Consider the following 22,347-nt stretch of genomic DNA (forward strand, 5'->3'; position numbering starts at 1 on the left):
AGCATCCAGTATAAAGTTCAATGACTGCTGAAGAGCACTTTGTGTTTCTTACAAAAGAAGGTAATTCCAGGAGGGATGCGCTGTTAGAAACTCAAGGACATCAATGGAAGAGTCCTGTTACTAACAACCCCAAGAGGTCCTGATACCCATGGGTGCTCCATCCCAAGCCTCCTGTGGCTTAAAGTACTCTCTATCTCTCTCGATCTTTCTCTGGCAGGATTCTCTTGGTTACTGGCCAGCTCAGAGGACGCAACTGGAAGCAGAGATGAGGTCCCCCAGTAGGAAGACCTGGCAAAGTGTGTCAGGCCCATCTGGGTGAATGGACAGTCCAGGCCAGCAAGCCTTCAACACTATACCCCCACTCTGAAGGATTGCAGGTGACAATGGTGACCACACTGGCTTCACATAAGTCCTGAGCTCCTGGACAACCCATACTGGGATCCAGAAAGGCCACTGCAAAGAAACCCCTTCCCAACACCAGGATTCATGATGCCAATCTACCCAGACAAGGCCAAGCACAGAGGTCTCCAGGTCTGGCTTGGTACCCCCAAGCAAGCTGTCACTCAAACAGACCCTGGGCACCAAACCTAAGGCTTCCCTCCATTCTTAGATCCCATAGTTCCCAAGCCACTCCTGGGACACTCCTGGAACATGTTCATTCCTATGCCACACCTAGCCCTTCTCTTCAATCTATGCTCTTCAGGACTCTCACCCTCCCACCGGTGTAACCCTGGGGATACCAGATCCTCATGGCCAAAGGGTGGACCAGCCTTTACATCCCCTGACCAAGTCTTCTTATTAAACCCCCATTATATATATATATATATATATATATATATATATATATATATATATAGTTTTGTTGGGGGAAGATGACACCCAGCCTTTCATGCAGGCTAAGCAAGCCCTCTGCCACCAAGCTGAAAACTCAGAACCTTGCTTTTAACTTGAACTTGTACAAATCAAAAAAAAATACTAGAGCCCTCAAAGGCATTATATAGCGACATGATCATACAACTAAGCAGAAGCCAGAATGATCCAAGCATTTAAAGTAGCCCATCACCATAGCAGACTGCCAGAATAAATCTCTAATAAGCTTTATCCACCATCAGAAGAGTACCACGTTGGTGGAAACTGTATCATAAGACACTAGGGTTCTGTAGCCAAAGGATTTTCTGAATGACAAGCTAATAACTGGACAAACTCCAGAAGGCTGTGCGTAGAAACTCATTAAACCGATTTGGTGAGGATGGGAAGTTCTAGGGGGCTGCAATACTTCCCAAGCCAAAGAACACAGTGCCAGAATGTCCCTGTACAGCATCCCATTATGTTATGTGAATTTCTTCTCCATAAGAAAAAGCTATAGGCAGTCAAGGGACATTGGGATGGATTTCCTATGGACACAGATTGGCTCTTCCCATGGGAGGGCACGGGTTACCTTTCTCCACTGCCCTGGAACCATTTGTACATCCACAGAGGACAGTCAATGTTGATGTCAGTGGTATGTGACTTACGGATTGGCACACAGCCCGGAGCCCCTCGATCACACACCAACTTAAAGGTTACTTATTCCAAAGTCTGAGACTAGAAGAAGGGAAGGGACACAATAGTGAGGTTAGGAAACAGGGGATGACTTGGGGGGAAACCATGAATGGAAGGAGAGTTGGGAGTCGTCCTGAATATCTGGGGTGGGGGTGGGGCAGGAGAAAGAAGAGTGAGGCACTAGCCAGGCCCATGACAGCAAGAACCCAAGACCCGAGAATCTCAGCAGAGTCAATGATCTCTCAGTCTGAGCCTGACTTTTAAGAGTGCACCATATAAACGTGGGACTCGCCAGCCTGTGGCACAGTATCGGGGCATGCACCAATGGGCCAGACATCTAAAGAGAACAGGAAGTTCAAAACCATTTCCTGACTCAGGGGCTGAGGAGATGGCTCAGTTGATAAGGCCTTGCAAACATGTGGACCTGAGCCTAAGCCCCCAGAACCCAGGTAAAAAGCTGCAAACGTGATGTGTGCTTTTAATCCCAGCACTGGAAAGTCGGGAGGCTCCTGGGGGACTCACAGCTGAATCAGCATGTTCCGGGCCAGCAAGAGATCTTTACAAAACTCAACCAGGAGGTATCTGAAGAGTAAGTCAAGGCTATGATGTGGCCTCCATGTATGCAAATGCACGCGTGTGTGCCTGCACACAAACATGCACACGATACACACACACACACACACACACACACACACACACACACACACACACGTTCTACTTCAAACAAACAAACTAGGAAAATCACCTGAGTTCATCTCACCGCAATGTGAGTTCATTTTCATTTTTGTCGATGTGGGTTCTCTTCAGGGCTGACAAAACTGACAAAACACCTCTGCAAGCCTGGGGCAGGGACATGAACTGGAACTGCCTGGGGCCTTCATTTCCTGGAGCTACCACAAGGCAGCAGGAAGACCCTGGGTGTTGGCCTGACACTACATCTACAACAGCATCTGCTAGATGTGTGCACATGCTCAGACACACCAGTACTCAAAGATCACATGAGCACGTGCACAGTTGCCCTCGAAGATGTGCAAGTACCCAGGAGCCCACCCAGTACCTCACTGGTACTCCACTGCTTAGAACACTTTGTGTGTGGTAGTAAGGTGTCAATCAACCTGGTAGCACCCGCCCTGCTCGAGAGCACCTCTGTCCAGCGTGCACTTCCTTAAGCCCTTTGCCACTGCCCTCCTCTGCAATCAGTACCCAGCATGCAATGCCTGTAAATACAGAGAGAACGAGAGCAGAGCATGAGCCCAAATGTGAAGCAGACACGGCTGCAGAACCTTCTTGGGAGGATGCTGCTCCCTTCCTAGCGCTCCTGTTACTATATAACCAGAGGTTTTTAAGTCCAAAACTCCAGGAGGCAGACAGACCCTAGAAGGGCCTTCGTTACTCTTTCACAAGCCACCAGAGCAGAAACTAAAATGTCACCAGTCCCCTGGAGAGAAGCTGATATTAACTTCCCAGCTCTCAGCCTCCAGATGAAGATGAGCTGAGGTTCTCCTGGTTGTCAGGGCTGGAGTTTCCTTAAGCAGAACCTCCCCCCCTCCCCCCGAGACACTCTTCCAGAACAGCACCATCTCTGCCTCTTCCTGGTACCAAGTGTGGATCTAAGCACGTGCTGCCCCCAGTACCACCCTGCTCTAACTGCCCAACACTCCAGAACCAAGATGATTCAGGGGGAATCCCTCAGAGTCCAGAAAGATCAAGCACAGCATCTGATAGCTACAGATGATTCAGCATCCCTGGAGCTCCTGGTCCCTCCATGCCCACAACCCAGACTCATGTGGACCTCTGAACACATGGGTCCCATGTACATTCAGAAGATGAAGCTCTGTGCATATGCAGTCTTTGCCCTTTGTCATTGTCCCTGTTGCTTATATGCACTGACATGGCACATATATCATCTTGGAACTGTGAGGCACCTAGAGGTGGCTGGTGTACACAAGGATGCTCACCGCTGTAAACAAGCACCACACCCTTATGGAAACAAAACAAAACAAAACAAAACAAAAATCCTTGCATCTACGAATCCTGGCATCTGTGGTGAGGGTTCTAGAACCCATCCTATCCCCTTAGACACAGATGGACAACTGCACACACCCAAGCAAGTCACCTGATGTCCTTTTTCAGCCCTTCAGTTTCTGTCTCAAGACACACACACACACACAAAATGCAAGTGAATGTTCACGTGGAAGCCCAAAGTAATGTTGAGTCTCATCCTCAATCACTCTCACTGAGGCAAGGTCTCTAGATCAAGCCCAGAACACATCAATACAGCACCCTCCCTAACCACCTTGCTTTTAGGGATCCCACGTCTCCACCTTCCATGAGTGGAACTATAGGCAAGTCACCATCTCATTGGGAGTTTACATCCTGGGGTCCCAAACCCAGACTGCAAGAACTTTAGCCACAAACGCAGTCACCTCTTCAGTGTCTTAGTCATTGTTATTTTAACACAAAATGTCTGGATACAATATACCTAATTATATTCTAAGGCCAGTCTGACTCTGTCTCCGCAAACAAAAACAATGAATTACTTTATGAGAGGAGGAAAGACATGGTTCTTAGAAACCCTTGTCTGCATATGACCACAGTGGAGGTTAGGCTCTAGAACATTGCCTTCCAGCCACCATGAGCTGTCAAGCACCTGGGACAGAGCTGTAGCTCATGTCCTCACCCTAAGCAGACTGCTGACACCATGTCACACACTGGCAAAAGCCACACTAATACAAAGTGGCAGCAGACAGCTGCAGAAGGCTGACGGCAGCCCAAGGCTCAACAGCAAGGGACAGCAGGCACAGAAGCCATTTTGGGGACAGCACAGGCCAGGACAATCACTGTGTTCTGCCTGCTTGTTCCACAACTCATCGTTCCTTCAAGTTGGTGCTTGACCGTAGCCTGGGGTCTCCTCCCTGCAGCCCCTGCTCGAGCACCCTCTGTAATGGAACTTTCCGAATCCTCTGCATTTTGAAAACCTTCCCCGCTCTTTCAAAGATACTTTATATGTATCTATGCAAGCCATGTGCAGCATCAGATCCAATGGAACCAGAGTCACAGGCTGTCGTTTGGGTGTTGGGAACCGAACTCCAGCCTCTACAAGAGGAGCCAGTGCGCTTAATCATGGAGCCATTTCTCCAGACCCAACCTTCTTTCTATTCCTTAAAGGTCATTATGTTTGAAAGCCCAGCATGACACAGATTTTTTTTTTAATCAAATGAAGCAAAATTACTTGCCTGAGGAATTACTAAATCTACATCTTCCATCATCCAAACAGGGCAAACGGGGACAATGACAATGTGGCCTACAGAAGGACAAAGTTAATCATCTTCAACCCCACTTAGCAAAAGCAAAGGACAGAGAGGCTGTGGCGGCACCACCAGAACTGCCAACGCAGCCCAAGGAGTCTCACCCTCAGGACCTCCTGGACTAACACTGCAGGAAAAGAATTTCAGAGTGAGCCATGTGTCAAACTCATGTTTTATTATTAACCAGAGATGAGGCATAGTACATTTAGGGCTGCTGCTTAGAAAGCCATACTTAAGAATCTTTGCAATGGTTACATGCGCTCGCACGTGCGTGCACACACACACACACATATTTATATTTACATAGGGTATATGTACATATATATGTATAAACTTTTGTGGCTAAGAATCTAATTTACAACAAGATTTAAGGTTTAAGCTACATTTTTTAAAAAATTATTTTATTATTTTATCTATGTGGGTGTTCTGGAAGTGTGTGTCTGTATACCATGTGCATGCCTACCTAACGAGGCCAGAAGAGGGCACCGGATCCCCTGGGAATGGAATTAGAGGGTTGTGAGCCACCAGGTGGGTGGTGGGAATAGTATCTGGGTCCTCTGAAAGAACAGCCACCATACTCATAACTGTTGAGCCATCTCTCCAGCCCCTAAGCTAAGTGTTCAACTTCAAAGATATAAGCTGGTTGATTTATTTCAAGGAACGTGAAGGATCTTCTGTGAACAGAACTGTCAGATGCACTCACTACCCATGTGCAGGGATGGCAGAGGCAAATGCAGGCATTCTGGCCTGCGTAGGCACAGCTGGCTTGTTTCCTAAGACAGACTGTGCTCACACTCACTCTATGGTTGGAGGTTATTGTGAACTCCCTGGTCCTTGTGTCTTCCCCTCCTCCAGAATCCTGGGATTGCAGGTCTGAGCCACCACACCCGTTTCACACAGTGTTGGGGGACTAAACCCTACTCCTTGTGCCTGCTAGGCAAGCACTCTACCCTCTGAGCCACCCTGTCAGCCCTCTTGGCTAGCTGTTTTTAACATCCTTGTTTAGAATGTCATTAAAAAGACAAGCACTATTTCTGTAGGCGGCTTTGTTTTGGTTTTTTTTTTTTTTTTCCATCTTGATCCAGCTTCTAACTCCCAGCCAGATTCTGGAGAATAAGCCTTCTTTCCATGGCTCTATGATGTTCCTTCCTCCTCTCCTGCCTCGTTCCATTTGGCAGGCTTGTCTGGGCTTTCCAAGCAAGCCAGCGAGCAGCTTTGACAGAACAGCAATGAATCTGTTCCTTGGAACAGCCACCCGCAGAGGCCTCCCAGAGCAGGGACGAGCTCATCCGTGGTCCATGGCCTCCAAGTTCCCTCTCCCTGTGGACTGAAGCCAACTCAGTGATCCTCTGGGACTGTTCCCAGGTAGCAAGCGGCCCTTCTGGAGACACTGCGGATGCGCAGGTCACTGGGGTGCTTGTGTGTTAATTGGCTAGTCCTGGCACCACCTGCCACCAGGGCTGCAGAGCCTTGCTGTTCACCCTGACACACCCCACTGGCTATTCCCTGGAGAGGAGAAGATGGTGGAGACGGCCCCTTGGGTGTGAGGCAAAGGATGCCTAACTACACTAGTCCTAAAACCCACAGTACATGAACGAATGTCCAACTCCCACCATCCACAAAAAGAGAAGAGTCACCACCACAGACCCCACAGATGCTGACAGAAAAAAGCCTGTAAACAATCATAAACGTGAAAAGCCTGGTTTGGAAGAAAACACTCAATTCTTTAGGAACTGAAGACAACTCAAACTCACCCAAGATGACAAACAGCCCCATCGATACTATAAACACTAAGGAAATTGAAGACGTAATGAAAATGACATCAGAAAGGTCGCTGACAATCTGATTGACAAAGCCTATCCCATACAATGAGAGAGAAGTAACTAATGACAATTGTTTATAATCTGTCCTCAACAGTGGGAGGGGGGAACAACGAGGCTGAAGTTACCTTGGCAGCAAAACAATCACTTCTGGTGAATTAATCTCAGGAACAAAGGGAGACAATGGAAAAGAATAAAATGACTCCATGTATTTGACGGACATATCTTCAACATTTATTCTGGGGGATGTGAATGTCACCAGAACAATACACTATGGCACCCTTAGAAGTAAATTTATATGGATAAACTGTGATAAGACCTTAAATCACAAATGGATCTTCTCTAACTAAAAAATGTGTGTGTGTGTGTGCGCGTGTGTGTGCATGTATGTAGTATGTGCACTTGTATATGTGTATATTCATGCCCATAGGTACATGCGTGAGAATATAGGTCAGCATCAGGGCTCTATACAATATTATTTACTATTGGGGGGGCGGGGTCACGCATCTACCATGGCTCCCATGTGGAGGTCTCTCCCTTCACCTTTTGGGGCAGAGCCTCTCTGGTTGTTTCTCTCCCACTACGTATTCCAAGCCGCCAGTCACCAATCCTCCTGTCTCTAATGTCCGTCTTGCCATAGATGTATGGGGTTCTCAGAAGTGAACTCAGCCCATCGGACTTGCATGGCCCACGTTTTTACCCATCAAGCCATCTTGCTGGCATCCGTATTTCCTTACCTATTCATTTTTGGTTTTAGATGGGTCTCTTACTAACTGGCTGGACATATTAGCCAGTGAGACACCCCTCAGATCTTCCCATCTCCACAACCGGAGCTAGGATCACAGGCTGCCACACCTGGCTCTTAGGTATCAAGGATTCATTCAGGGCCACAGGCCTATGTATCCAAAATAGCAAGCTCTAGGTTCTGTGAGAGACTGGGTTTCAATATGTACCAAAAAAAGAAAAGGAAAGGAAAGGAAAGAAAAGAAAATCATTCCTCCATATGTGCACACTCTCTCTCTCACACACACACGTCTGCACATATATGAGCATACATATACACAAGCACACTATACCAAAAGAAAAAATTATAAAATTATATACAGATTAAGAAATAAAGTGTAAAAACAACTAGAAAGTTTCACAGACATCTATGAAACTGTCCAGTAATAATAAAGAAGTGGTAAAAGGGGTCCAGAATAGTTGAAAATTCTGAAGCAGTTCCTCATGACCCTCTGCAGAGATCACATGCTGCAGACCAGAGTGTTTACACAATGCTCAGGATCTATGTTTGCTCCATACATGACTGAGGTCCAAAGGCAAGGCAGAGAGCCTGAATCCTGTAAATACTGGGAAAATGGAGACCTCAGGACAGACCACTTACTCCTTTGGAATTTCAAGGAATCACGCCTTTCACCTCCCAGAGAGAAAGGCAACCGGAGTGCAGTACAGCACATCCCAGGTCCTGGGTGTGCAGCTCACATTCTTGGCCACACAATAGCCCTGTCACCCGACACTCAATCTTACAGTTTCACTTACCTACCATCAATCACAGTCCAAAAATATCCACAGGGCTTGTTCTAAGTTTGTAACTGCTCGATGTTCTTTGTAGTGTGCATGTGAGAGCACACACACACACACATCTTCATCACCTTGCCCCACCCTAATGGGCTATGCTTTCTCTTGCCCACTGTATCCACCATGTATACATTAGCCACGCAACAACTGTCTCAGTTATCAGCCTGAGTGCCTGAGCATCACAAACCCTGAGTTCTAGTAACCCCAATTCTATTTAGCAATGACTCTACAGCATTGGAGAGTGGGCTGTAGGAATCTGGGTCTCCAAAGAGAAGCCCCGGGAAGTGCTGCTTTTAAGAGAAAGGGTGTGTATTTTCAACCTAAAGGAAGAAATAAGATATGCTAAGACTGCTCAGCTCTACTATACAGTTATATTTTTCAAGACAGAGAGAATGTGAGGGGGGGGGGGAGAGGGAGGGAGAGAAAGAGAGAGGGAGAGAAATTTGTGAGCAAGTGTTAACACACATGTATTAGAGCACTTTTCAGTGAGAGAGTCATCCTAAGTAGCCTAGGCAGGCACTGAAATTGCAATCCTCCCATCCATCCTCCATCTTTCCTCCCACTTCATCCTCCCATCCATCTTCCTTTTCATCTTCCCATCCATCCTCCATCCATCCTCCCATCTCATCTTCCCATCTCATCCTCCATCCATCCTCCCATTCATCCTCCCATCCATCTTCCTTTTCATCTTCCCATCCATCCTCCATCCATCCTCCCATCCATCCTCCCATCCATTCATCCTCCCATCCATCCCCCCATCCATCCCCCCATCCATCCTCCCATTCATCCTCCCACCCATCCTCCATCCTCCCATCTCACACATCCTAGTCATTAGTACTGCAGGTGTACAGCACAGACAGGCTTGTTGTTAAACTCTTACTGTGCCCGATTCACACTTAAAAGTCTATTGTAGGTGCATATCCACACAAACAAACAGCTGTTGGGTATACAGCTCAATACATCAATGAATCTTCAGCCACACCAGCTGCTGTAAGTGGAGACAATGGCACTGTATCTTGAGCTGCTGCTGACCATGACCATGCAGAGACTACAGGCCCAGCTTTCAGTTACAAACAACAGACCTAAGAGTCAACAAGGGGGCTTAAGGTTTGTTGCGCATGCATGAGGTCTGGAGATCCGATCCCCAGAGTTCATGTAAATGCTGGATGGGCATTGCAGCCCACCACTTGTAATTCTAGCTTCAGAAGACACAGGTGAAGAGTCCCAGACACTCTGAGTTTGCCTGAAACACCCTGCTTCAACAAGGAAGGTGGAAGAGAATTCTAGAATGATTCTTGAAGCAACCTCAGGCCTCTATATCCACATGTAACATCCACATACATAAAAACACATATACACATGCATATACACATATAACATACACACAAAACACATATATACATGCATAGACAATACACACACACAGAGCCACATCCTCTTACTCAGGTCCTTCCTGGCTACCACCCAGAAAAGAGGCAAAAATAAATAAACAAAACAAACAAACAAAGTGGGGCTTCACATCCACATCCACAGAATTACTTAGGCTTCCACAGGGACCAATGGCCCCAGCCACACTGGTGTCACATGGGCACCAGGTTCTGTACACAAGTGTCTGTCCCCTCGTCCCTGCCACACTGTGCCTCGCTCGTTTCCAAGAAACCTTACTCCAAGGATGTCCAGATGAAACCACAGCTTCTAGACACCTGGCGTCAATAAATACTGAGGATAAACTCAGCCCGCAGCATCAGTGCTCGGGCAGGGTCAGCCCTGAGGAATCTCTGCTTCTACTGCAGTTCTGAGGGTGGGTTAAGAAATCACTTGCATTTTAATCCAAATAAGAGCATCTGCAAGATGACACAGGACACATAAGCATAAACAGATCTGCTCCTCCCCACTCCTGGTCGCCAGCCATCTTTCTCTGCATACAGCAATGCAAGAGTTTGGTAAATGAGCCCCATTTCAAGCTGCTCTTCTTTCTTCAAGATCAGATGCGCTGAAGCTGTCCGTGGAGACCAAGGAGCTCCAGGAACCACGTGTGGCCTTCTCAAGTGGCTACACTTTTGTACCTTCAAAGGTAGACAATTCCCAGAGCGTCCTAAATTCAGGGCAAAGGTTCAGGCATGTGTGTGATCAAGCCATGGCACTCAGGCCTCTCCTGACCCTTGAAGAACAGGAAATGGGCGAGATGGGATTGTCTCCAACTGCCACATACTTGTGGGTAAATCTTCCTTCAGTGAGAAGCCAAGCCAGAGTTAAAGCTGGTGATTCTGGTTTCAAGTCAGAGGTGGTATCCCGCCTTTGTAAGTAGCAGTCAGTAATTCCAAGAACATCGGCTCTTGCTTTAGGACCTGAGGGTAGGACACTATGAATGGGGAATGGTTGTGTCACACTAACACCCCCACTGTCACTGAGGAAACCTAGTGAGTCAAGATCCCCAGTGGTCTTGCCAGCTTCTCAGAACCTTCAGGCAGAAGACAGTTTAGCCACAAACCTCAGCCAACCCCATGCTACCCAGAAAGACCTGGCTTCCTAAGAAACAGCTAAGTTAAGGTTTGACAGGAAGCCCCAGAGACCAGGAAACAGGGTGTCTTAGGGTTTTGCTGCTGTGAACAGACACCATAACCAAGGCAATTCTTAAAAGGACAGCATTTAATTGGGGCTGACTTACAGGTTCAGAGGTTCAGTTCATTATCATCAAGGTGGGAGCATGGCAGCATCCAGGTAGGCATGGTGCAGAAGAAGTTGAGAGTTCTACATCTTCATCTGAAGGCTGCTAGCACAATACTGGCTTCCAGGCAGCTAGGGTGAGGGTCTTAAATCCCATACCCACAGTGACACACTTACTCCAACAAGGCCACACCTTCTAATAGTGCCACTCCCTGGGCCGAGCATTTACAAACCATCTGAGGCCTGCACCCTAAGACACCTGTGGGTTAGGACAGGCCTTCTAGACCCCAGAGTTCTGTGGCATTGTCTGTGAACCTGACTCGGAAAGGATGCAGGACATAGACTGACTGTAGTCTATGAACAAAAGCCTGATGCTGAGAGCCACCTGTTCACAGCCCTGGTGCAGAGCCCCAACCCTTCCCCTCTCCACTCTGATAACACTGAGTCCTCCCCACCAGTCCCCAAGACCAGCTCCTCCCACTCACTGGCTCATTCATTATTATCTAATTACTCTTCCCCCAGCTCAGCCCAATGGAAAAGGAGGCAGAAAGAGCCCCTCCTCTGTCAGTCCTGGCACCCTCCCTGCACCTCCCTGCGCTCAGCCTGCTCTCCTGGCAGCTCCTCTCCAAGCTTCTGCAGATGCCAGCACACCAGGCCCTCTGTGTTTCAAAGGGATTATTTATGGTTGGATGAACCATCCAGTATAAAGGTCAGATAAGAGCACGCCAGGGAGCAAGAGGATAACTTCAGCAGCTCACAACAGGAGGAAAGACTGCAACTTACATCAACATTTGCCCTCAGCAAAAGGAAACAGAATAGCCGAGCTCAGTCAGTGGCTCTCTGCTCAATGCCCCGGGTGTGTGTAGCCCTGGCACCGCTGGTCAGGAAAACGAAGCCCAGTCTGAAGAAGACAAAAGGATTCCCTTAAAGCAGCAGCGAAGGAGTTACTCATTACCGGAGGCAGTTATTGACCCCTAAATGTAACACCGGGTGCTGTCCCAGTGAAGTGAACGGTCAGACAAAGTGTGAGGCTCAGCCTAAAAGAGCCCCAGTGGGTGACCCCACCAAGCAGCCAGCCAGCAACCTTCATCCATGCCTTGCTGGCCTGGTGACTTATGGGTATGAACATGGAGCTCTGCCTGCGCCTGGGACAGGCTTCCCGAGCAGGCCAACTCCCTGTTCTTGTCCTCTTGGCCCTACATGACCTAGGCAGGCCATCTACCTGTACCTTAAAGCCTGCCCAGGCCACCATGACTCTGGATCCCTTTGGAGCAGAACGTGACTATGTAGGGAAGTCCCCATGAGCAGAGAGGACAGTCCCCTGGGAGAGGAAATGGCTGGAAATTATCTGGGAACATCCACAGCATCTGGTTGCCACAGCCAGTGTGACCGGGGACGAGACAGCCGAACAGCTGACTCCTGGAGAAACACAGATGACACAATCTGTGGCATCACGCTGAATGCCCCTGCATCCTGTATCACTCCAGATAGGCTAGCATTGCCAGAGAACAGCAAGGGTGGATTTTTAGCTCTGAGCCAAGAACAGACTTCTAGAAAATGAGTTTAGCGAGCCTCCTAATGAACAGAGTCTGCTCTGTAGGGAAGAGTCCAGAGTGCAGCTTTCCATACACGTGCATGCATATACATGTGTACACATGTGCAAACAGGTGCTCACAAGCATGCACATTTGCATGTACATACACACACTGGTCCACAAGCATGCACACACATGTATACACATGGAGGCTGGTATCCACATGCATACACACTGACCAATGCCCAAGCATGTATACACATGCTCACAAACACGCAGGCACAGGAATACCCACCCTACCACAGAAGCCACTTGAGGAGGCTCTACCATTCCCAGGAGCCACCCCATATCATGGGGACAGCCAACCTCGCTCAGCAATGCCTGAGGAGCAAAATGCACCCAAGAAAAACAGTCAGGGAAGCAGCAGATTGGACAGACACCCACCAAGAGCCAGCAGATGTGGGATGCATGCAACACGCCCTCTGAAGGCTGGGGTGCTGCTGCTCAGCATGACACAGAAGCTACGCATCTATAGGAGAGTAGTGAGCACAGAGAAGGAGCTGCAGAAACCACTACAGCATGAGCAGGAACCTGGGGACATGTGCATGCGGGTGCGTGTGTGCATCAATCAGGAGCAGACACATGTCTGAAAATGGTAGCAAAGGGGGAAAATGTCAGAAAAGCAAGCTGTTAATGGCAAGGACCCAGATCAGGGAGGAAGCTCTTGGCTTTCTTTCTCCCTTTTCTAAAACAATAAAAACACCATAAAAATAAAGGAGACGTGACTCAGTGCCTCTAGCTTCCTGTTCCCACTGGATCCCACGAGGACTCTGCAGAGACCCCATCAGCGGAGAGAAAAGCTGACCTCAGTTTTTATTTATTTATTTTATTTCTTTCTTTTTTTTCAAATTTTGTTTCCACAGCTTCACACTCTGGCAAGAGGAGCTGCAGTTTCCATTTTCCTGCAGATAAAACTCCACTGGAAAGAATCCCAGGGTGGGTCGGCTACCTACCAGGACTTGCACTAGGCCCTTTTCCCACTTCCCAGGCTACCCACCTTAAGTCCAGCCCCAAAGGCCCACGATCCTGAGTGAGTGTGACCTTACAAAAGGCCTCTGTGAAAGATCTCAAAGTGGGACATCTGGGTGGGTCTCAAGGCCAGACAAGCATCCTTATTATATACAAAAAAGAGACACAGAAGAGGTGGCCATGTGACAAGGCAGAGACGGCAGTGATTTAGTCAGCCAGCTTTATCTGAAGCCATGTGACAATGGCAGACAGGACAGTTCGCTGCTCTGCTCACACCTTACCCTTGCCTGCAGAACTACAACGGCAATGACCGATCACGTGACCCTTGAGTTGGAATGTTCTGTCACAGTGGTCACAGGAGACTCTTAAAGGAAAGGGATCCCTGCCTTTGAAGTCAGTGTTCGCATGTAGCATGATGCAAAAATGGCCACCTTCCCTGCAGCCTGCAGAAGGTCTCCTACGTGCTCACGCCCCACACCTCCCCCGCCCAGCATCTGTGCACAGTACCTTCCTCTTCCTTTCCATGGAGAGCTGCTGCCTCTACTCTGGTCTCAGTCATGAAGGCTGGGCAAGTGACATCCCACATGTCACTACACTCAACTCTCTGTGCCGGGAACACAAACAGATCATTTCTGCTTCAGGACCCAAGAGCCACCACGTCAGAGGGTTAGTGTGAGCCACTTGACCAAGCAGAGGAGACAGACCTCTGTGCGAGACCCTGTGGGAGTATCTTGATTACATTCATTGAATGGGCAAGACCATCTTAATGGGGGCAGGGGTGCATCCCCTGGACTGTATAAAATGGAGACAATGAGCTGAGCACTAATAAGTCTCTGTTCTGATTGTGGCTATGATGTGACCCACCATTTGAAACGCCTCTCACCCCGAATTTGTCACCATAATGAACTATACCTCGAAAGGTTAGCTAACATAAACCCATCCATTAGTTGCTTTCTAAAAAAAGATTTATTTTACTTATGAGTACACTGTAGCTTTCTTCAGATACACCAGAAGAGGGCATCAGAGCTCATTACAGATGGTTGTGAGCCACCATGTGGTTGCTGGGAATTGAACTCAGGACCTCTGGAAGAGCAGTCAGTGCTCTCAATCGCTGAGCCATCTCTCCAGCTCCCTCAAGTTGCTTTTGTTGGAGTATCTGAACACAACAGGAAGAGAAACTGAGACACCAGGCAAGGCTAGGACAGACGGATGAAAGCGGCCATGGCAGTGCTGGGTAGCTATCCTCACCAAACTGAATCTCTCCCTGGGGAGGCTAAAACTCAAGAAACTCACAACTCACGATGGATGGCACCCGAGGAATGAAAACTAAGGCTGCCCCTGTTTCCACACACACATACACACTGGGAATTACTTCAGATTTCAGAGAAACTTTCTGCTGTGAACCACCACATCACCTTAATGAAATTATCTTGTGGATGGAACCATACCTGAACATAAAACGCACTTTAAGCACACATCTGGGTTCTCTGCTGTGGGCTGTCTGTGCTGTCATGCAGACACGAGTAAGTTTCAGAAGTCAGGGTACTTCAGAGATTTTGGTTAGGGACCTCCCTCAACGTATAAGAGACAGCAAGGTGAGCGAAAGCATCTCGTGTACTCAGCAAAGGGACACAGGCTGACAGATGCCCCGTCGACACATCAGGGAAGTGCCATCAGATTTGAAATACATAGTGAGGCGCGCACACACACACACACACACAATCCCAGCACTGCGGAGGCAGGGCAGGATATTATGCAATCCAGGCTAGTTTTAGTTACACAGAAAGATCCAACCTCCAGAACTGTAGGTAGTGAGGTCAGCCCAAGCAACCTGGCAATGCTCACCTTGAATCTGGGTACCTCACACTGGGCTGTGTTTATGCACGGCAATATTGGGCCATGATACCAGCTGCACACTGAGGGTAAATCTACAAACATCTGGTCGGAGAGAGAAGATAGGCAGGTGAAGACAAGAGATGAGCAGACATCAGCAGGATTTCCACAACCTATTGCTGTCCTGCCCCTGCCTCCTTATTTAGGTTTTATGTTTAGTTTTAAATTAATGATTTGTATGTACGAGTATGTGTACATATGTGTGGGTGCATTTCAAGGTTATAAGAGGGTATATATATATTCTGGAGCTAGAGTTACAGGTTGCTGTCTTAGGGTTTGACTGCTGTGAACAGACACCATAACCAAGGCAAGTCTTACAAGGACAACATTTAACTGGGACTGGCTTACAGGTTCAGAGGTTCAGTCCATTATCATCAAGGCAGGAGCATGGCAGCATCCAGGCAGGCATCGTGCAGAAGGAGCTGAGAGTTCTACATCTTCATGAAGGCTGCTAGCCGAATACTGGCTTCCAGGCAGCTAGGATGAGGATCTTAAAGCCCACACCCACAGTGACACACCTACTCCAACAAGGCCACACCTGCTCCAGCAAGGCCACACCTCCTAACAGTGCCACTCCCTGGGTCAAGCATATGCAAACCATCACACAGGATGTTGTGAGCCACCCAACTTGGGGTGCAAGAAACAGAACTCGGCAAGAGCAGCAAGTGCTCTTTCTTGCTGAGCTACATCCCTGCATTCAAAGACTGGGCAGGCAGCACTTTGATGAAAGGCGGGGACTCGACGTAAAGCCATCAGAGCCTATGGGTTGAATGACAGTTTCACTATGCTTGAGAAGGCAGCAAAAAGAACATGCCCCTTCCAGGTCAGGGACCACGTCTCCCATGAGCTTACGACAGACAGTCAGTGATCAACAAGCACCACTGTTTGCAGGCCACATGTGCCTGCCTGGTGTCATGGTTCCCCTGGGACAGGTCTACAGAGGAGAGGCTGAGAAGCAGACACACCCAGACACTCTTCAGGTAGAGGACAACCATAAAGACAAGGTCTCTTGACCATGAAATCTGCCCTTCATGTCAGCTCTGAACTAGCAGTGGGCTGGAGAGATGGCTCAGTTGGTAAACTGCCTGAAGCTCATGCATGAGGGCCTGGTCCAGGTGCCCCAGCACCCGTAGGAAAAGCCAGATGCAGCAGCAAATGCCTGTAACCCCCAACTGTGCCTGGAAGACAGGATCTCCAGCAATGCAGATCACCCCTGTGAGGATATACCCCTTCCACTTAGTACCCAGGGGAGGAGCCAGTACAAATGCCTTATGTGACACAGAGCCATGCTCTATGTCCTGAAGCAACAAAGAGGTCCTCGGCACATTGCGTAGGGAAGGGTGATACCAGTGAGCGCAGCGCCCAGGCTGGTGAACGGAAAAGAAAGCCTCGTTCCATCTTTAGCAGTTATAACGTAAGTGTGAGAGAATGTTTCAGAATAGCCCAGACCCAAACGATCCAGGCACAAACACCCTAGTGACACGAGCAGTTACTCTGGAGATAGGGTCTCTGCTGGCTGTCCCCCAAAACAGAGGAGAGCACACACCCGAGCCCTCTGTGCACCATCACTTCTCACCCCCATCTCATGTTTGCACATGTGTGTATGTGTGTGTGTGTGTGCACATGCATGTTCGTGCACTGGGGAAAGAGGGGATTTAAAGGTCAACGTAGGTGTTGTCTTAGTCAGGGTTTCTATTCCTGCACAAAACATCATGACCAAGATGCAAGAGAGGGAGGAAAGGGTCTATTCAGCTTACACTTCCACATTGCTGTTCATCACCAAAGAAGTCAGGACAGGAACTCACACAGGGCAGGAACCTGGAGGCAGGAGCTGATGCAGAGGCCATGGAGGGTGCTGCTTACTGGCTTGCTTCCCCTGGCTTGCTCAGCCTGCTTTCTTATAGAACCCAGGGCCACCAGTCCAGGGATGGCACCACCCACAATGGGCTGGGTCCTCCCGCCTTGATCACTAATTGAGAAAATGCTTTACAGCTGGATCTCATGGAGGCATTTCCTCAAGGGAGGCTCCTTTCTCTGTAATAACTCTAGTTTGTGTCAGGTTGACACACAAAACCAGCCAGTACAGGTGTCATTCCTCCGTCTCCATCACCTTTTAATTAATGAATTAATAAAATGTATTCTACATTTTTATCTACTAGTGTGTAGACATCAGAGGAGATGGTTCACAAGTCACTTCTCTTCTTCCACCATGTGGGTCCTAGGGATGGGACTCAGGTCACTGGGCCTGGAATTAAGTACCTTTGCTGGCTAAGCCATCTTAATTCCCAGATCGTTCAGACTGTGTTTGGAAACAAAGTATCTCACTGTGACCTGGGACTCAGCTTTTAGGCTAGGCTGGTTGGCCAGTGAGACACCCCCCCAACCCCCCTGCAACTACAGCTCCTGGAGGGGAACTTTTAATGTAGGTTCTAGGGATCAAACTCAAGTCTTCCAGCTCACACGGAGCCCCTCCCCAGCCAGAGTCCCCCACCATTTCCATCGGGAGATGTCTGGGCTGTGTCTTCTAAGCTCTGCAGAAAGGACTGCTCATTTCACACGACATTTTTTTTTTTCCTGCTGAAATAAAATCCACGACCACGTCACAGAGGTGTTACTTTGTATATAAATGGGAATCTGTGCCTCCCCACAGGCTCTTCCGAGATGAGTATCTACTTTAAAGATTGGCTCTGATCACCTCCCTGGTTGGGCCCAGCAGTGGGTAAAGCCAGCCAGCCTGACAGCACCGGGGGTGGGGGAGGGGGGGGGGAGATGATCTTTTCCTTGCCAGACATGACAGACAAAGTTAGGGGCTCACAGAAGCCGGAGAAGGGAGCTGGTGATTTCTCCAGATTCCACACTTGAAACCCAAGCCGCTGGCTGCCCTCTGCCTTCAAACACAAGCAGAGATCCAATTCCGCCTGCTCAGAGCTCTGCTGTGACCCAGTTTCTGGAGTGTGATCCAAACACAAGTCTGCAATAGCTCCGATGCTGCTGTTGGCTCTGGGTGTCTGAGGCACCTGAGGGCCCAAGGATAAGCCAGATGAGGAGTAAGCCAGGTGAAGGAGCTTGATCACAGTGAGTTAACATAGGAATCAGAGACTTGTACCCAGAGGATGCACGCTAACTCCTGCAGAACCTGTCCACACCACGCCGAGGCAGGGTTTTTCAACACAGGATGAAAACTTTTAAGTAAAATGCAATGGAGGGAGGGGCCTGTGGAGCTGGTTGGGGAAATGCTCGATTTGTAAACACAAGGACCTAAGTGCCATCCCCAGAACCCGTGTCACAAAAAATCTGGGCATGGTGGCATGTGCTTGTGAACCTAGCACTGAGGAAGTGGGCCGAGATGGATCCTTCAGGCTTGCTGGCCAGTCACTCTGGTCTAATCTAGCAAGCCCCCTGGCCAGTGAGAGACCTCGTCTCAAAAAATGGCAACTGAGGAATGACACCACACATGGATGGCATGCTTGCACACGGGGCCTCAACATCCTAGTGAAAACCTCAGCCTCTCTACTTCCTAGCAGAGGGGTCCCAAGAATAAGTTTCCTGGGCTGTCCTCTGTTGTCTAGGTCTTCAGTTGCAAAGGGTGGGGAAGAGCTGGACCAGGTTGAGGGGTGCAGTAGGGATCCCACAGAATGGGCAAAAAGCCCTGGGCGTGTCACACACACAAGCCACCATGAACCACGGGACCATTCTTTTCTTATCTTTTTTTTTTTTTTTTTTTTTGGTTTTTTGAGACAGGGTTTCTCTGTGTAGCCCTGGCTGTCCTGGAACTCACTTTGTAGACCAGGCTGGCCTCGAAGTCAGAAATCTGCTTGCCTCTGCCTCCCAAGTGCTAGGATTAAAGGCATGCGCCACCATACCCGGCCCACGGGACCATTCTTACCTGTCCCTGATGCCCACTTCTGATCCCACCCTTACAAGTCAGTACTCAGAAATGAAGTCTTTTAAAAAGAAATTATTTATTTATTTATGTGTGTGTGTTTCTGTGTGTGTGTGCATCAGCACACGTGTTGTGCCCCACGATGACCATGCAGAGGTCAAGGGATGTCAGGAGTCAATTCTCTAACCACCCTGGGTTCCAGGGATTGAACTCAGGTCATCTTGCCCTGCATGGCAAGGGCTTTTACCACTGAGCTATCTTGCTAGTCCTTTCTACCCATGGACCCGATCACCTCAGTCACTGCTAAGGTAAGTGTAGGAGTGGCAGGCGCCAGACTCCGTGCCACAACTGCCAGCCGTGTTCACCCAACACCCTGGAAACCTCTGTAAGAACAGAAAACCAGCCCTGGCAGCCAGCGCTAGGCTAGGATCTGACTTCAAACAGGCCCAAGAAAGCATGGAATTCTGGGAATCGGGTGACGACTCCACGCTGACAGACACTGACTAAAACTCCCAGAATGGAACTTTCACAGGGTAGACGGTACTGTCCTCACATTTTATCACAATAAATCATCTAAATTATCAAAACCCAACCTAGCAGAAACAGACCATCATAAGAGCAAGAAATCAATGTCATTATTAAAAGCCTCACCAAGAAGAAAACCTCAGACTCTGGTGGCTTCACTAAAACACCCATACTTTGAAGAGAGAGAGAGAAAAAAAAAGATATTGAGCCCACAAGAACATTTGCCCCATAAAGAGTGCTACAAATCTTAAACCTGGCAATACAGAACTGTCTCTTAACTGTGGTTCTGGTTCCCGCAGTTTCCGTTATCCACCTTCAACCAGAGTCCAGAAATACACCATGGAAAATTCCAGAATAAAGAGCTCATCAGCGGGCTGGTGAGATGGCTCAGTGGGTAAGAGCACCCGACAGCTCTTCCGAAGGTCCTGAGTTCAAATTCCGGCAACCACATGGTAGCTCACAACCATCCCTAACAAGATCTGACTCCCTCTTCTGGAGTGTCTGAAGACAGTGACAGTGTATTTACAGATAATAAATAAATAAGTAAATAAATAAATCTAAAAAAAAAAAGGGCTCATCAGCATTATAGCATAGGCTGCTCTCGGCGCAGGGGCCGCATTCCTTTGTGCAGCGTATCCACACTGTATACAGCATCCTCCTGCTAGGCACTCCGCAGTTGCTTCAGCTACCGACTAACTACTCCAGCTGCCCCGTGCCTTAACTCGGGAATGCTCCTCACCAGCAGTGATGTGCCAGAACTCACAGCCATCTCCCTGCCTCGGTTTCTTGGATGCTGCCGTTACAGCTGTGGTCAGGATATGGCTGAGTGTATTCCTTCTACACGAAAGTACAATAAGGCGCCTTGAGAAAGGCAAGAACCACATTCTCATAACTGCCAATACGGTGCTGAAACTGGGTGGACTTTATTATTAATTCTGTTCAACTCTAACTGTGTCTAATGTAAGAAAACGTCTTCATAGGTATGTACATAAAAAGTACACTTATAGATATGGACTATGGTAATTTCTGACACCCATGGAATCCTAAAATTCATCCATCATGTATAAGAGATACTATGTAATAGCTAAAAAGAGTAGGTAATACAAATACCAGGCCTGTCGCTCAGACTTCTCAGGAGGATCAGAGGTTCAAGGACAACAGTTCAAGCAGACCTTGTCTCCAAACATATGACTAGAAAGAAGGCCAGACATAAGCGTGGTGTTACAGTGGCTGTCAAGCAGGTAAAAGGTCCTAGGTTCAAACTCAGGACAGATCAGCCCATGGGCACGTCTGTAAGGATTTCTCTTGATTGCTAGTTGATGTGAGAGGGTCTGTGGACAGCACCATTTCCTCTGTAGGTGGTCCTGGGCTGTATAAGAAAACTAGCTGAGCATACCAGCATGTCATACCATGCCTCCTGCTTCAGCTCCTGCCAACGTTTCCTCCAAAGGACTGTAACCTGGAAGCAGAAGCCAAATGAGCCCTGCCCTCCCCAAGGAGGCTGCTGGTCATGTGACACCAACACACTACAACTCTAAAAGCTTGGCCTAAAATATCCCACTAACACCATATTTAACAACAAATTAAATGTCCACCTGAGCCTTCCCCGTGGGTTCCAGATAGCAACATAGAAGGTCCAAGGGGGAATGGCCAGTGGTTAAGGACACTTGCTGCTCCTGTAAAAGACCCAGATTCCCAGGCAACTCATGACCACCTCTAACTCCAGTTCTAGGAATTCCAATGCACCCCTAGGCCTCTGAGGGAACTCGAGCAAAGGAAAACCACACTAACACCCCCATCTAAAAACAATACATTGAAGCCAGTCATAGAGGTGCACACATATAACCCTGGCATTTGGGAGATGGAGACAGCAGGGTCAAGAGCCCACAGCCATCCTCAGCTACAAAGTGAGTTCAAAGCCAGCTTGGGCTTCATGAGAGCCTTCTTAAAAAGAAATAAAAAGTTAGTGAGTTGGGCAGTCTGCCCTTTGAAAGATATCACTAATAAGATTAAAACACAAAGATGGAAAAAATATTTACAATACAAATATCTGACAGATTCTAATTTGGAACCAGAACTCTTACGACCCAGATAAGACAAATGATCCAGTTTTAACGTGAACAAGAAAGCCAGGCAGTACCATACGCCTCTAATCCCAGTACTCAGATCTCTGTGTGTTCGAGGCCAGCCTGGTCTACAGAGTGAATTCCATAACAGCCAGGGCTACACAAAGAAAGCTTGCCTCAACAAACAAACACACAAACGAAACAGATTTTAAGGGGAGACTCAGAACTAGAATCTCCCCCTTCACTGCAACATCCCACTAGAAGCTTACAGTTAGACTGACAACAGCGAGTGTCAACAAGCCAAGTGAGTACATATCAATTGCTGCATCTCTTTCATGGGGGGATGAAAAAACCCACACAATTGTCATTAAAATGCTACCAGGTTCTTCAAAAGGACACACACGCACAAGCATACGCAGACACACATCACAAAACCCTGAGATTCCTCCCCTGGCGAGTGACCAGACTACAGGAGAAAATATACAACCCCAGTAAGATTTGT

At 48.3% G+C, this 22,347-nt stretch overlaps 1 protein-coding gene across 6 annotated transcripts in view; it reads right to left on the reverse strand.

Annotated features, from left to right (window-relative positions):
• The window catches only part of Sema4d (semaphorin 4D), a 109,041-nt gene that overhangs the window by 80,955 nt on the left and 5,739 nt on the right, over positions 1 to 22,347 (reverse strand). For 2 of the 6 annotated variants that reach the window (XM_029468172.2, XM_029468170.2), the window contains exon 1: positions 10,917 to 11,332. The exons of the other annotated variants lie outside the window; for them this stretch is intronic. The gene's annotated coding sequence lies outside the window, so the exon portion shown is untranslated. Of the gene's footprint in view, positions 1 to 10,916; positions 11,333 to 22,347 lie in introns of those variants that run through there. 6 annotated transcript variants of the gene reach the window in all.

Source organism: Mus caroli, unplaced genomic scaffold, assembly GCF_978045245.1.
Source record: "Mus caroli unplaced genomic scaffold, Mus_caroli_1 scaffold_15, whole genome shotgun sequence".
Taxonomy (NCBI): Eukaryota; Metazoa; Chordata; class Mammalia; order Rodentia; family Muridae; genus Mus; species Mus caroli.